Raw genomic sequence first — 17,836 nt, forward strand, 5'->3', positions numbered from 1 at the left:
AAAAATGCAACTTATCTTTCACTAATAATTAATTTAATTAATTAATTATTTGTCGGCCGTTTGGTGTAGTAGTTCTAAAAGGGACTACTATGCCCGGATTCGATTCCCAGCCGGGCAGAAATTGAAATGATGAATTTTAATTTCTGTGCTGGGTCTGGGTGTTACTAGTATAATATGTATGTATTTAAAACGTATATAATGTAGTATATCCGTTTAGCGAGCACCCATAACACAAGCATATTAATTGCTTACTATGGGGCTAGATAGCGTTATGTGTGAAATTGTTCAAAAATATTTATTATATTTATTATTATTATTAATTTAATACTCTTTACACTACTAATTTTTTTTATTATTTAATTTTACATCACTTAATACTTCCTTTTAATCTAGAATTTGTGGCCCGATGGCCTTTGTAAAGAACAAAAGGTAGACAAATAATTGAATTTAAAAACACATGCTAATAATATAATCATAATTATACCCTGAAAGTTTCACTTCAAACCGGTAACTCTAACACATACGAATTTCAACTCAAAATCTTGGGCTGATAGGACTATAACTATAAGTCCTATAAGAAGGACGGTCGGGTCGTAGTTAAAGAGGATCCAAAAAATCCGTGGGCGCTACGAGGATAGGGACAAAAGGGCAGGGGAGATCAGCTCTCTCGCGCCATAACCTGCATCTCTCTTTTGACCGATCGTCATGAAGAAGAGGGGACACACTTTCGCATGAAAATACTCCAACCAAAAATTGAGAAATATACTCGTAGTAACTATAAATGCCTCAAACCCTAAAATTTAGAAAAAAATGGTGCCTAACAGTATGTAATAACGTTCCTTTTAAATAAATACGTGTAGGCAGTAAGTAAAGGCGTATATAAAATTAAAATCATTCCACGAATGTATTTCAATACTTACCATGTGTAAATAATATCATTTATGTTTATTCTGTCTGCCAGTAGCCTTAATGAATAGCTTTTCTGTCAGTGATTATGTTTCACATCAAAGTAGTAACAGCCCAGGTAATTAAAATTAGTAAATCGATTTTACTGGGCTAGACGGTGGTAAATATCGACTATCGATAATTAAAGGTCTGTCAAGCCACAACACTAATACTTTTACCACTAAAATAGAAAATGTTGAATCAATATCAGATACCAAAAACAAGATGGTGACTATTTAGCGTAGCAATGTTTGTAGTCGACACGTCTTTATTTTTGAGTAAGCAATAAGTTTTATTTTTTATTTTTTCTTTGTTTAGTTAAGTTTGCGTTTATTGTAAAAATATCAGCTATTACTTATCATTATATTGGCATAATTTAATTGAGCATTACAATAGTTTCTTTTACGATAAAAGACTACAAAAAGAGGGTAGACGTATTATGTCTGCCAATAATATCTCACCCGCCAGATTTTCAGAGTTACTTACTCCTGATCATGGCACTTGCAATAGTGCCGAAATATCTGAGGCTCGTAAATAAAAAGGTAACATGGAAGCAATCCTGGAGATAAAGAGCTATTCTAATGCTAGTGACCATAAAAGTGATAATGAATACCTAAGCATTAAGTTTACTCTGAACTGTGCAGAACCCTCATATTTATTTATTTATTTATTTATTTAAGGCACAGCTACAGAGATATTAGTAAAAATTATTGACATTGTCAGATTTAGAAGACATTTCATTAAGTTTTGATACGGGCATATTCCCACCTCGTTCCTCGCAACTCCTGTGTAGCCAGGATCTACAGCTTGACCGCCCAAACCAGTGAGGGCCAAGTTTGCCCCGGGCAAAATTGAACTAGCATTTGCACACATTCCAGACTGAAGAGAGCTGAAATCGGCACTCGGGTTACACCGCTTAAACAACGCTCGCTCACAAAGCGAAGTGCTCGGGTGCTCGGTTGCTCGTTGATTCAATATCCCGATATTGCAGCAAGTGTACCGATGATTGGGATCCCTCGTATGGCATCGAATGGGGAAATCAAAACCGTTTAGTCGCTCGTCTTTGGGGAGATTTTAGTGCCAGTGTTGCTAGTGCGATCGGTTGATCGATTTGTAGACTGTGACTTCTTCACAGCTTGAATTGTTTGTTCTTAAAGTTGATGACTGAGTCAAAAGTGGAAATGCACTTTGGATTTGTATTATCCTAGGCTCAAATTGAGAAACGAAAAATAATTAGTTTGTCTACCTACAGTATTGTGGTAAGGCCAGGTTTCCATCAAGGTGGAGATGTGTCGGGCCGTCAATTTTGCTATAGAATTTGCGGAGCTATGCGGAGCTAGAGCGGAGACGAGAAGTGGAAATAAAGAAATCTGATCGGGTATTCAACACACTTATTTGCTCCGCTCCACTTTGGTTGAAACCGGGCCGTGTTTCCTAAAGCTTTTTTTTCCAGATGCCTATGACAGCTTATAAACTAATCATCAAACAAATAAAATAATAATTGTTACAAAAGAGTTACCTTACTGGGTCGACAGACCCAATGTCGTGTTCAAATCTGGTTTTGAGGCGTATCGTTTCGTATAAGTCTAAAATTGAGACCTCAGACCTGTTTATCCATGACATCTAAATACAGGTTGTGCCTAGAGCTATTCCCAGCAGCCTTACACGGCCATAATAGGTTATAACTCACGGCCAGGACAGAACACGGCGATCAGAACAATGCCCTAAAGCGTATTGTGCTGGTCTAATTAATTTGTCTGTGTACCAACAATTGTTATTTTGTGTGTTCGGATATAAACATGTGTGTTGTATTAAGCTCATAGCAGACTTATTGAGTTCCCCTGGCCTACATGGAAATCTTTAAATAGACTTTGGACGCAGGTCGGTCGTAGTAAGGACAATCTGTTCAGGTGGGGATTCTTGGATGGCTCAAACTTGGAGTGCAAGTGTGGTTTTGTTCCCCAGTCGACGAAGCACAATGTCGTGCCCTGCATGCCCAAACAACTGAACGCAGGAAGATTTAATGAAGGCTACTGACAACGCCACTCTTGTGTCGGAGTTTTGCTGACGCTGTGTAGGTTTGTTGTCGACACGCCAAGAAGAAGATAGCAGACTTATCAACTCGGAAAGGGATCAACACCGTATCGCTTTTTGCGAGCTGTCTGTCAACGTTTTTCGCTACGCATTTCTCGTCTCAGCTTTAGTGGAATACGGCCCTAAGACACATTTCCTCCAGTTATCAGATCTTGAGATATGCCTGTAAGACTTTATTAAGATAGACGTTGTCTGTCAATCATTCAGATACTCAAAGGTATGGAAGGTTCTGAGAAGACTACAATAATTGTAAATTGAAATAGTTCTTCGGCGAAAAGGGATATAGATCGTTTCATCCACGAAGATGCGCCCCGCCATTCTTCCGCTAATGTTTGAGTGTTATCGGCACACGCTGATTTATCCATGAATGCACACGCACAGTACAATAATGACGCTCGGATTGCTCAGATCAAACTCCCCGCACCCGGCGCTTCCCTCGACCAAAAATTGGTGGGGCGCGTCTACGAGGATGAAACGATCCATTATGCTGATATAAAATTCACCACCATCTGTTTACATGAATTGGAATCGAAAAATCTAAAACGCATTTTTCATTGTAAACAATACATACAAATCTAAAAGCCGTGAAACAAAATCTATTGAACAAATATGATCGAAGCACGAAGAATTGAATAACCCAAATCCATTTATACAGGGGATGATAATAAATTTATTTTAATCCAAGATAATGCTGCTCTACCTGAAACACGTAGACTTTCTGTACCTAATACAGGTGAAAGAAGTAGAACCTCATTACTAGAACTTGTTTATTTGACCAAATATCCTAAGTAGCCAATAAGCTCGCAACATGTCTTTGTTACGATAAAATTGGAATAAGGTTGTGTTATCAACTGTTTGGCCACTTTTGGTCATCATCATCATTTCAGGCATAAGACGTCCACTTCTGAACATAGGCCTCCCCCAATGACTTCCACATCGCACGGTTAGCAGAAACCTTATAAAAAAAACTGCGCTCGCCAATCCGCCTGCCAAGCGTGGCGAGTATTGGCAACTCCCCCCCCCCCCCCTCCTGATGAACGGCAGAGCTAAAACCAGGCCCCCAGTCTCCGGTAGCCCAATTGTTCCTGATTACGGTAGCGGTTGGGGTGACGACGGGGCGGGGGGTGCTAAGAATCCCCGGAGGAGGAATAGCTATCTAATAGCTAAACTATTTGACGCTGAGTAACCCAGTGGTACTGGCAGAAAACTGCTTAATGCATAGGGTTGCATCTACTCTTCTCGTAGATAAGGCGATCAAGGCATAAACATGTGAACATCAGGCCTTTTAGGCGTGGGGAGTGCAGCCCAAATCCTCCATTTCATTATCATCATCATCATCTCAGCCATAGGACGTCCACTGCTGAACATAGGCCTCCCCCAATGCTTTCCTTGTTACCCGATTGGTAGCGGCCTGCGTCCAGCACTTTCCTGCTACCTGTACGATGTCGTCGGTCCACCTATGATGCCTTGATAGCTATTATTTAAAAATAGTAGCAAGCCTTATCCGACCAGTTTCTATTGTGGCAGCGTAAAATTTCCGCTCCGAGACAGCTTCGTTAGGGATTCATAAGTGCTTTTAAGGTTTTAATTAGATCGAATCAGACTGACTTTTTGGATAAGACTGTACTAACGTTATTAGGTTTATTAAATTCTCACCTGGAGTATTAATAAGGCATGCTGTTTTTAGAGCAGATTTGGACGAGGCCAATGACCCGTATTCACAAACTATGCTTGCTTAAGTGAAGCAGGAAATCGATCGCACAACGTTGAATAGAGCTATGTGATTGGTTCGTGTGTGATCCTGTACGTCCACGCGCACTGTGAGACCTCATAGTAATGTTTGTGAATACAGTTGGTGTAGCTTAAATCGCAAGCTGAACTAAATTAGCTTAGTTTTTGGACTGTAACCGGTATACGAATAACTGGAAACATCTTCTCAGCTCTTGTTCCCACCGCTACAACTCCTGTGTAGCCAGGATCTACAGCTTGACGGCCAAAAATCTAACCAGTGAAGGCCAAGTTTGTCCCGGGGGAAAGTTAAACTGTCATCGAACCTGCTACGAAATTAATCAGAAGAATATTGGGCAGATTGAAATTCTGTGATTTGATTGAAAATACGTCTCGCAAAATGGACCATACGGTGGCTGATTGGAGAAGAATACGTAATCGAGGGTTGGGCTTAATGCCGTAGGTTGGGAGGGGATGTATCTAGGATAATTTGTACGAATTCCCCCCACTTTGGGAACCAATGATCTAGTAGGTAAATAAAATCTTACATTTTCAATTTGACCTTCTATTGCTCACAGCTTTTTTGATATAATAGCACTATTTGCATAAATTAAAGGTAGCGATAACTTACAGCCTTCTGCTGACCATTAGCCTTCCACTTTATACTTTATACCTACCCTCGTAATAACTGGCCAACTACAATCGTCCCCAAAAATTAATGTCGTAAAACGAAGACTGGGCCTCACTAGTGATGTGACATACGATTTTAAAATATCGAGCCGGAGTTTTTATAAATTCTCCGGCTCGATATACCAAGTCTATAGACTTTGTATTCTATATATATAAAAATGAAACCCGTTTCGCGTTGTCACGGCATCACGTGTGAACGGCTGAACCGATTTCGATAATTCTTTTTTTTAAATGTTTGTGGAAGTCCAAGGATGGTTCTTACGGAAAAAAATATTAAGAAAATCTCTACGCTAAGGCGGTACGAAGTTCGCCGGGTCAGCTAGTTAATAATAAAAATGCATGCATCTTATATCTCATCACCTCTTAAAATTAAGTGTGATTGATGCCAAGCGCAGACTATATTGAATGAAAAAACTACATCAATCGTTCGTTCGTTTCAGCCAAAAGACGTCCACTGCTGGACAAAGGCCTCCCCCCAAGGATTTCCACAAAGACCGATGCGTTTCTATGAAGATGACCTACTCATTTGTATTTACTCTGCTACTATTCTGCAGCCGTGGTCACAAGCAGACTGGCGGCTCTATTCTAAGTTAGTTTGAAATGGAACGTGTCAGATTAAAATCTATCTTTCTATTCATAAAAGCTATGTTCAGCTTGTTTTAAACCTAGGTATCGTTTATTTTGAGTCGAATTTATCCAAAAGATATTCCTGCTATAGCTCTTTATCGCCAAACTCTACCTGATTCCAGCAAATGTCCAGTCTTCGAAAGGTAAACGCATCGATTCGCTTACACTACTCGAAACCAATTACCACGTTATCAATTACCTAACGACAGTCCTAACGCGTCTCTCGATTATCGATAAATCGATCAATTAGCATCACTAGCGGGGTAATTATTTCGCGTCGTGTGGCCGGAGGGGCGTTTGGTGTAATGTGGGTCCTCCAGACCCGACCTCAAACGAACAACGAATTACAAATTAAAGAGGCCTCATTCACACCGCGCCGAACGGTATGGATTTTCTTTATGATGTTTGTGCAAGTTTTGTGGTTATTTTATAACGGAGCTGATGTTGCTCTGCTGGTATAGTATAAGAAAAAATCGTCTATTTAATTACAAATAGTATAAAGCTACAGGAGAGAGAAAATACCCTTTTCCGGGATACTCGTAGTACAGTACAGTATAGTAGGGATACAGTGATAAGTTCTGGGGAACAAAACCGTTTTATTGTTTTTATTACGCTACGGTGTAAATTATGATAAGCACGAGGGTCCACTCTCTATTAATTTGGGGGCGATTTAAAATTAATTTCGCGGAAATCCAATTTTTTCTGCAAGGAAATATCAAATCGGTTGACACCTTCAATTGAATCATAATTAGGGCGACCCAATTAAGGGCCTGGGCATCTTAATGGAGGCTTTGTTTAATTGAAATGAAAAGGTCCAGTCTTTGTGGTGGACCCTAAGAACAGGGCCGGACTGAATATAAACTAGGGTCTAATAGTTGCCCTTTAATCAATCCTTCTATTTATCTTTTTGCTAGCCTCTGCCTATGCGATTTGGTAGGCGTGGACTTTATTTTGTCTTTGGGGATAGATTTGTCAGATTAAAACGTAGGTATTCTAAAACTGACGTTGAAGAATGAATTAATAAATGAAAAGTAGTGTACCTACTTTCTTGCGTGATAATCTATATCTGTAAAAGCGAAAGGTGACTGACTCACTCACTTATCACAAAATCTCAGAAACTACAAGTGCTAGGAGTTTCAAATGTTGCATGGGGGTTCTTTTTAGAACGTAGGTGCTCACTAAAACGGGATTTTGCAACATTCAACTCCTAAGGGGGTATAACGGGATCCACGCGTACGAAGTCGCGGGTGGCCGCTAGTACTTAATAAACACACACATAATACACACACATAACTTGTAGAGCTGATGGCCGCTTGGGCAGAAAAGTTCTCGGACAGGAAGACGTAGTGTTAGCGGGCCCCCCACTAGGTGGACTGACGAACTAGTGAAGGTCGCGTGAAGTACCTGAATATGGGCAGCGCATCACCGGTCGCTATGGAAATCCTTGGGGAAGGCCTTTGTCCAGCAGTGGACGTCATTTGTCTGAAACGAATGCTTAATAAAATATCGACACAACTTCAAATTGTTTTAATGGTTTGTTTTTGTTTCAGTTTGGGTGTTCGGAGACTGATGAGAATGTAAGTAACTTTATAACAAAGTATCTTTTAAGAAGTACTTACTACTTAGTATAAGGAATAATTAAGCATTCAATTTATGTCTACAAGTAATTACTCAAAGGACTTTATAAAAGGCCGTTTCGTAGTAGAAAGCCAATCATATTTAAAGGTAAAGCGCTTAAATCAGTCAGTACCTACAATAACCTAAGTGTTCGTTACCATGAAAGTTTTAATTAAACAATAGATACTTACTTATAGTGTTCGAGAATCCCGTTAAATCCTAGTTCGTTTGTTATTCCGAAACTCTGGCGTAGTTTTTCAAACGAAAATTTTAAAAATAGACGAGTCATTTTCCGTTTAAATTTCGACTGAGGTGAGGAGAAAATCGAAAGCTCGCCGAAGGCTTTATTTCAGTTTGCGGCAGTTATTTGGAGCTTTGTAGGTCGGACAATATTGACATAACTGGTCTGGACTTTCAGCAGTTCCAGCCTAGGCAGTAGAAGGCCTATTTTAGTTACTTTGATTAAGTTTGCAGTTCAAGATTTTACTTTGAAAAGTTTGTAAGGCACCATTGGCGGCCGTTAACCCCTTGTGGTAAGCTAAAATGCTTATGTTACGAGTGGATTCACCACAATAATCGAGTGGCGGTAGGTATTGACCCCGCGTTCCTCGGATATCGAGTCATACAGTCTGACCCTCTCGAATCTTTCTTCACGCTCAAAAAATTAAATTTAGTATAAAAAAAATAGTTCTAGAACCAGGAGAAAAGTTTTTGAAAACGTACCTAACGTCTTGTTCTTCATTTTATGACTGACCAAAATATTTCAAATTTCAAAACCGCGAGCAATAGCTATTATGGCTAGTATTGTCCATCTCACATGATGCAAAGAACTATTAGTAAAAGCGACTGATAAAATCCAACATCAGACTACAATGTTCACTCTTACTCTGATCAGAATTAGCATGTTACGTAAATCCAACCCTTAGCTGTCCCGCCCCTCAATATTTATCAGGTGTGATACTCCAGGCAGGGGCGGGCTCGGTGAATAATTTACAAGCTCAGCCTCATTAGGCCGCGCTGCATTTTTAATTGCGTCACTGAGACCCCGTCCTTGGTACGTACCTGTAATTTGATACTGGGTGTAAGTACGATGTAATTTTGTATTATTTAGGTGACATAGATTGCGCTTGAAAGGATGGCTTGTCTAAAAAGAGTCAGGTCATTTATCTTTAGTGTAGGAACACGACCCTCTCAAAACCAAGTGGCAAGAGGCAAGTGGAGGATTTGACGCTGGCCAGACGGGTTGGGTAGCAGCCAGAGTAGAATAGGACCATCCCAATTTTTCTGGTGGATGTTCAAGGCGCCTATGGAATAAATGGGAACACCAGGCTTGCCAACCTAACTGGCCAGCATGAAGAGTGTACGCTATTTTCATTTTCCTCTAGTAATTAGGGTCGTGCTCCTACAGTGCTCCTCCTCCTCTTATCAAGACACTCTTCCAACTCCCATTGACCTCAAGATCTTAGAAATTGTATCACGTTCGATTGCGTTTTGCTTATCGCCTAAAAACTGTAAGAAACAACAAAAATGCGGCCTCACAGGCCTAAACTGCAGCGTGAAAATGACTCAACTACATAATCACCGCGCCGAGTGAGGCCACAAAAAGGTGTTGACCTGAATCCGGCACTCGACTACACAAAGCGTGTGAGGAGCGAGCGGTCATTAGAGGAAGCGGGTGGGGCCATTAAAACAGCGATTTGATTTTTTTAATCGACTTCAAAAGGAGGAGGTTTTCAATTTCTCTGTATGTTTTTATTATTAAAAAAGCCCGTGTCTCATTCGTCTCTGGTGAAATAGGAGTTTTTAAAAATCTTTTCCTTGAATGCTTGCTTAATCTACATAAAAATGAAAATCTACATCTTTTAGATTTAGTGCTCTCTGCTAACTGACAGTTTTTTAATGGAAACAAAAAGGTATAATCGTAGACTGATAATAGTGATAATACACGTACGTACATAGATTATTATTAGGTAACTGAATAAATGGTGGACATCTAGAAAGAATAATAAGTATGTGTGACTCTACTTGACAATACCAAACTTAAGCAGTATCAAATATCGAGTACAGCAACAAAATTTTCTGAATCAATGTTCTTAATAATTTACGTTACCTACCTATTTAAAAGATAGTTACATAGTAGTTTCTGAAAATATCTCGTAAATTAAACAAAAATCTTACCACTTCAAAATAATCTCAATGACAATAATAATATTGACTACAACAAACGTTAAACAGAACTTTCTTTTTTACGTTTTAGAGTAAGTGGTGAAAACATTACATTAAAATATTTTATGTTTATCCGTTTATCACAATGTATGACTCCAACAAAATCCTGGTATGTGTAAGCCTTAATATTAGTCATACTTAGAAGTAAAGGTAGACGCACATTATGAGCAACATCTTGTAACGTAGTTTCTTTCTACTGATACGTTCATGAATGAAAGACATTAAGACATTAGAATTTAGAACAAAATAACTAATGATGTTAGAAAAGTCACGTGGCAAGCGAAAGGTCGAGGGTTCAAGTCAGTTCAGTAGATTTCCAAAGTAATTAAACATGCTCTAGCCCAGTGGTTCTTAACCTTTAAGTCACGAGGGACCATTTTACCAAATTTCTGTCTTGTCAGGGACTACTTATTTTTATTCAAAATCCTATGAAAGGGGAGGTCAATTTCTCGCCCACTGTGCGCCGTTTGCGTTGTGTTGACTCGACTCATCACGTTACGTCATTTGTTTGTTGCGATGTCTTCGTGGACCACTTAGAATGCCTCCAGGGACCACCAGTGGTCCGCGGACCACCGGTTAAGAACCACTGCTCTAGCCAAAGACAAAACATGACATGTAAAAGAATAAGTAAATGTATGTAATACCTAGGTACGTAACGTGTAAATCAACACTGATGAATGCAATATTTTGTACAAACGAAGCAAATAATGTGTAGGTTATAATGTGTTTATAACTTTTGAAAAGCCCTACTTATATTTCAGTATTTTCTAAATCCATCTTTAAAATACAATATATTTAAAAATAAATATAAAATTATTTCACTACATAACCCGTCGTAACACTACTTACATTCGTTTTGTCAGACTTTGTTCGTTACAACTAACTGCCCAATTGTGTGCCCACCTTAACTACTTTCACGTAATGCCTCGTACGCGTTATGTTCCACCATTATAACTATCAGCTACTGAACTTATCGAGTGTCATGTTAATGCTACTTTGTCATTAGTTAGAGAAATATAGAGATCCTTCTTTATGATTTATTAAAGGTTTCTGTGATCGATTTGTAACTCAAGAAGTGGTGATAAGTTTAATTTTTGTAGCAGGTTGATAAAAGAAGATTAATAGTGATGTTATTACAAAATAGTGCGTCTTAAAACTAGAAAAGATGCCACAGTATGTAGTTAGTTTGGCCGTTGCATTGTCTGTAAAATTTCAAAAGTGTCTATTGTAATAAAACACAATTCTAATAGTTCCAGATCAAATCGATCAACAAGGAGATTCGTTGTAATATGGAGACCGCGTATGAAACTTGGCACATGATGAAAATAGGTAATCGCCAGTTCTGTTACTTTAACTTGGCTGAACACCTGCCGCGTGTCTAGATACAGATTATAATATAGATATTACGTTACGATACGAGAAGTTCGGTATTCTTACCTAAAAATGAAAAACTCGATACCTCCCATGTCGGACTAGATAGATAAAAACAAAAGTCCAAGTGTCTCTTTTATTTTTATTCTAATGGGCAATGTTTGAATACGATCGTTTTGACCTGGATATTTACTTACTGATTCATAGAAAAAGTTATTGCTTTTGAAAGTTAGTAAAGCTCTCAATAAAATAGAAAAGTTTATCAGTAACAGAGTAGGTAGGTAATATGCATAGTCTGAAACAAATAATTATAAAAAAGTGATGGAATTGACTAGGAAAAAAGATAAATTCCAAATGCAAATAAATATTGCGCGAACCTTCAATTATTTTCTGTAAGAAAAGTAACTTATGTTATGTTATTTCTCATAATAAGTATCGGATATTATAAAGAAAATACAGAAATAAAAATTATCTTCCATCTATCGAATAACGATTACAATGAAAACACAGAACAGAATAAATAAAAAAAGCGAATAACTATAAACCACGATTGTTTCAGAAAAATCTAGCATACTGATATCCGAATAAGATTCTGTGTCTCAAAAGATCATAACTTATCGCTTTTATTTCAAAGAATCAAGGTTGATATTCAAATAAATGGATAGCTGACGTAAAAAGGTCTCTAAGTTAACGATATGGGATCAAACAAATATTTATACGAGAAGGGCCGGCTTAGGACAGGATTTTCGGATAAACTCGGTGTCACTAGTTTAGTTTGCAGATTACAGACACTAGAAAGCAATATTGGGGATTTTAGGACACTATGATTTATTTATTTATTCTTTATCGCCTCATAAATTGGTAAGCACTTAAAGCCGAACCTAATGCCATAAGACTAGGCGCAGACCACCGACTTTATTTGGCCGATAGTTGAATCGGGCTGTTGATCAGTATGAACATGTATGGAAGTGCGCACACTACACCGATTTAGGAATGATTCTTCATACAAATTAGAATCGGGCCAAACTATCGGCCAACTAAAAGTCGGCCGATCTTCAGCATCAGGTATTTTAGTCTCCACTGCAGTTTCACGACCCTCTCTAATTTAGCACTTAATTTAATAGAGAATAAGCTGACTGACTGACTGACTGACTGACATAGTGATCTATCAACGCACAGCCGAAACTAGTGGACGGATCGGGCTGAAATTTGGCATGCAGGTAGATGTTATGACGTAGTTATTCGCTATGAAGGGATTTTACGAAACTCCACCCCTAAGGGGGTAAAACTGGATCCACGTGTAAGAAGTCGCGGGCGGCCGCTATTTATCTAAATAAAAGCTTGTTTTCAAGGAAATCCCTTGTTAGGTTGAATTGCTATGTTGTGTGCATGTTATTCTGATATTCTCTTACTTAGTTAAGTAATTATACACTAAACATCCGTCAGTTTCTCACAAGGTTCTGTCACAGTGTAATAAGACATAGTAGGTCTGCGATTCAAGCGATATCTAGTTTTTATCCAAGTAATATTAAATATGCATGGTCTATCACAGAAAGATATGGCACTCAAGATTAATGTAACTATAAGCTGATTTAATTTGTATATTGTACTCAATACTCAATTCTTTATTGCATCCATAATGTTACAGAGGTGGTATGTACTCGTATTGTACTAGTATATTACTGAATAGTTCCAGATATAACTTTTTAAAAGAAGTGTCGTCCTGTAGACCTAGGATGCGCGCCACGATAAACGTTTATCACGTAATTTTATCGATTTTACGCGATAAGACCATACATTTGTCGTCTAAAATCATCGATAAGATTTTATCACGGCGCGCATCCTAGCCCGGCTGTAGTAGACAGTCAGATGTTATTCATTTCAATCAAATTACGTCCACGGCTAGACAAAAGCCTAGCAAGGATTTCTATAACGAATGGTCCTGCGCTGCCCGCTTCCAAGTTCTTCCTGCGATCTTTATCAGATCGTCGGTCCACCTAGTGAGTCCCCAACTTGTCTGGCTAGCGCGGTAGTGGGGGGTGTAGGCCAAATTCTTCATTTGCCATTACTAAACTAGAGAAGTTCGTACTTTTGCAGTGGAGAGTAAATTGACCTCATGATTAATATTAGGTGTACATTTTGAAGTAGGACTACTGCATATGAACTGTACGATGTCAAAGGCTTCCTATAATGATACAGGTGCTTACGCAGTTAGTTGGGCGCCTGTCAGCGTGTTACACGAGTGTTAATCTGTAACAGACGATTTGGTAGCATGTTACAAGTTCCTGTTAAATTAGTAAGGTAATTAATTTTACATGATAATAATTAACGTACTGATTTTTGCAGCCATAGCGCGTTTTCTATCAATCTATGTAGGTAATAAAATAATTTTACATGAAAGTTACGGACGATTAAAATATATGGATGAACTTATAATAATCATAAAGGAATGTTAAAGTCCATAAAACTTCAAAAATCTTCTTCAATGTCTTCAATAAAACGTCGCTACCTCAAAGAAACTTCAATAAATGATTTCCAAAAAATCATTAAAAAAAACGTTTTTTTTTTCAAACACGTTGCGTTAGTTAAGTAGGTATTTATAAATGAAGTGGAGTTAATTACCTGTTTAGGTATTATTATTTTCATCCATGATCTGCCCATGTTGCATATAATAGGTATTTGTTGCTTATATGCATGTAATTATTGTGTTAATTATTCAAAGTCATCAAAATTGGCTCAGCGTTTAACACAAACGTTTGTCTACCTATTTAGATAGCTACATTAGCATTTTAATACCTGACATGTGTAGTCGCTTGCTAAACACTGTAACTACCAAAACTTCTCACTATAAGGTTCATAGCAGACTTATCAACACGGAAAGGGATCACTGTATCGGCTTTCGCGAGCTGTCGTTGCCTTTTGCGCGCTGGGAACCGCGAGGTGAGGCGTTTACGTTATGGTGCGGATACGACGTTGCAGTATGGAGTTTCATCAAAGAATACCGACCGCCTCTAGTTGATACGGTTACGATCCCTTTCCGGGTTGATAAAGGTCATAGCAGACGTATCAACTCGGAAAGGGATCATCATCATATCGCCTTTCGCGAACTGTCAACCGCGAGGCGAGGCGAAGTGTGCGTTGCAGTATGGAGATTCATAGAAAAAATACTGACCGCCTCGAGTTGATACGGCTACGATCCCTTTCCGGGTTGATAAGTGTGCTCCGTCCTTTAGACCCGCCCTTTCCTGTACGATGAAACGTGAACACGTTGCTCCCTGTTTGAACAAGTCTTGTCCTGTTGGATTTATGATAATTTGGTTTCCTCACCCGTCGCATTCCTGTTTATTCTGCGTGTGGATTGTTGGGTCCCGTATGTCTTAGATTTTATGTGAAGGTTTAATTGTTTCCAGTTTTTGTGAGGGTTAAACGATGGGAAGCGAAAACCACTGCCTATTGATGCTTCTGGCATCTTCTGGTACACTTCCCATCATAATAATATTTGAAATGAATTTAATCACTGCAATGTATGTACCTATAAAAAGTGTGCAAAATTGTAATTGTTATCGCAGAATACATTATGTGGAGTTTTGATACCTAATCGAAAGCCTCGGACTGCCTAAGGTGGGAATCGAACCCACGACACGACTTTTTTCTGATATAAGTAGGCCATGACACAACCTTTCTCTGATGTAGTAGGATACCCTATGACGTCCGTCCATGTTTAGTTAAAAAACTAAAAGATATCTTATCTGTAATCATAAACAAAACAACTGGACCAACTAGACTGTGCACGCTCAACGACAAGAGTCATAGTCATAGACAATAACCGACTTATAGTACCGACTATAAATAAAATATTTTCTAACGTTTAATGAACCGAACACAAAGCCACGTGAATTATGCCCAAACATAATTCATTGTTTGTGAATACAATAGATTTTAACAAGATATAATAGGCACAATTACTGAGGCTGGAATTTCATTACGCTTCCGTGTGACCCTCACCGGTTTTCAATTGATAGTCCGGGAGGCCGTGACTAAAATGCTTAATGTTTCAAAAAACGAAATAAATATCATGCACTTTGCACGAGCTGTTGATTCTGGCTACACACTAACAAGATATAATAGGCACAATTACTGAGACTAGCATTTCATTACGCTTCCGTGTGACCCTCACGGGTTTTCAATTGATAGTCCGGGAGGCCGTGACTAAAATTCTTAAAGTTTCTAAAAACAAATGAAAAACATGCACTTTACTCACGCAGTCAAGCTGTAGATTCTCGCTGTACAATATAGCTGAGGCTGGAATTTCATTACGCTTCCGTAATCCTCACCGGTTTTCAATCTATAGTCCGGGAGGCGGTCACTAAAATGCTAAAAGTAAGAAAAAATACATAATTTAGGCAGTCTTATCGCCAGATATCGATCTCTTTCAGACAACCTTAAAAAAACCTAGAGGACAATCAGTTTGACCTTAATAATAAAAAATATATCTTAATATTTTTAGTCCATAGTGCAATTAAAGTAGATAGGGTTTCTTATAAATTCTTATTGCACTATTCAAGACGGTAGAAATTGAAAAGAAACAAAACGAGATAAAAGTACATAGTTTATTTTCTGCTTTTGAAAAGCGCTTTTGCGCGTCTCAATATAATTTCCACTACTTCTCCTTATCACTGCTTCAGGATAATAAGTGGTTCAGTTCCAAGAAGAAGCATATTATGTAGTACTTAGAGATATTACGTAACTAGCTCCCGAACTATCATCGACGGAATGATTTACGTAGTTACAAAATTAAGCCATTGTAACCGTTCCAAGTGTTACAGTTACGGCGTGTAAAACGATATCTTTTGATGTTACTTACTATTAAGTCGGTCACAGATGGAATTAAGAACACCTTATTTGGGTGACATAAGGACTAAAGTTATTTGATGATTAGAAGTTCTCATTTGGTAATATTGTAGTTGTGGCATTAGTTTTAAGAACCATATTAAATTCAATGCTTTTTTAACCCGCTGACTTGGAGTATATTGATTTAATTTAGCCATGAGAGAGAATACGCAATGCATAGGTAAACTCTTTCGTTATGAAACCCTGTACCACAGTTTAAAATGTTTATATTACTTCTGTTTTGGCAGCTATTTCACATTTTTATCTCACACTAGCTATCCGCCCGCGGCTTCGCCCGCGTGGAATTTTGTCTGTCACAGAAGAACAATATCGCACGCGTATTTGCTCACCGTTTAGTAGACCTACCCTGGACTACGACAGACATTTTAAAACCGAAATCAGCTCAATCGGCCCAGCCGTTCTCGAGTTTTAATCAGACTAACGAACATCAATTCATTTTTATTTATACAGGGTGTTGATTTCAATACCCGCCATATTTAGGGAGTTGATTAAGTAGCTTATTCTGATCACGAATCAGCAAAAAAACTGACTTCAAAAATTTTTTAAATTATATTTTAAATATCTACGATTTCCATAATCGACCACTACAGTGCAGAATAGTCCCCCAACGCAAACGGCGCGCGGCGCTCACCCGGTGACCCGGGCAAACGCTGCGCCCCCCGTCCCGCGCCCCACTACCCGCGCTCGCCCATGAGTCAGTCAACTATCAGCCACAATCAGCTGTGAGTTCAACGACGACTACTGGACGGAGCTTAATCCAAATCTACCCTAAAAATGTAATGAGTAAATTAGTTACTTACACCTTATCACGTTACGAGTTTATTTTTTGTTCTAAAAACTAATTAATTAAGTAGGTCTTTAATAAAAAAACCTTTTACACGAATTTGCTTCCTTCCGCAAAATAAAAATTTTTACAGAAGCTACATTTTTTTTTAAATTAAACCATGCTTTTATGTGTGTGATAAGCTTGTAGGTACCTACTTATCATTCAAAAGTACTGTAAACAGATGGCAATAATGCTCTTTCATACAGGTTCGTTATTCCTTACATTTCTAGCTCTCTACCTTAATAACTTTTACGTCTTTACGATAGTAATTATTAAAATAAAACTTAACTTACCGCAAACTGAACACCTAGAAATAACACACTGGCAAACTCTTGTTCCTTCACTTTCGATAGGAGATAAGACAAGATTTTGTTTTTATACTCGATTGATTTCAGTATCTAAACAAAATTTCTATCATTTAGCACTTCTTTCATTTAAATACAATAATACCGCGCCGCACGGATATCGGGCTCGCACAATACATACTTCGCTCATCTTCGTGTTTCGGGCGTCATCGGCGCTCAATCGTGGATCATCGATTTTCTCCATTCATCAGTCCGATTTCGCTTCCCACGTTGAGAGGCTGCGCGCACGCTCCGCGAAATCTAGCTCGTATTTAGAATTCCTAGTACTCAATCGCTATTTCTTTATTTCTTGCCTTGTAACATCAACTTTTCTCTTCCTCTCTGCTTGATAAATGTTTTCTAGTACATAAACTTCTTACTACCGTGTTCTATCTCTGTAAAAATTTGATTTAAAATAATAACGTAATTTAATTTCTATCGGCGTTTAATTTAAATT

The 17,836-nt window shown here is 38.3% G+C and overlaps 1 protein-coding gene across 1 annotated transcript in view; it reads left to right on the top strand.

Moving 5' to 3' along the window:
- Window positions 1-17,836, top strand: part of LOC135083170 (ADAMTS-like protein 3) — a 428,341-nt gene that overhangs the window by 243,253 nt on the left and 167,252 nt on the right. Inside the window, exon 3 of the mRNA XM_063977905.1 lies at window positions 7,635-7,661. The gene's annotated coding sequence lies outside the window, so the exon portion shown is untranslated. The remainder of the gene's footprint in view (window positions 1-7,634; window positions 7,662-17,836) is intronic.

Source organism: Ostrinia nubilalis, chromosome 23 (assembly GCF_963855985.1).
Source record: "Ostrinia nubilalis chromosome 23, ilOstNubi1.1, whole genome shotgun sequence".
NCBI classification, from domain to species: Eukaryota; Metazoa; Arthropoda; class Insecta; order Lepidoptera; family Crambidae; genus Ostrinia; species Ostrinia nubilalis.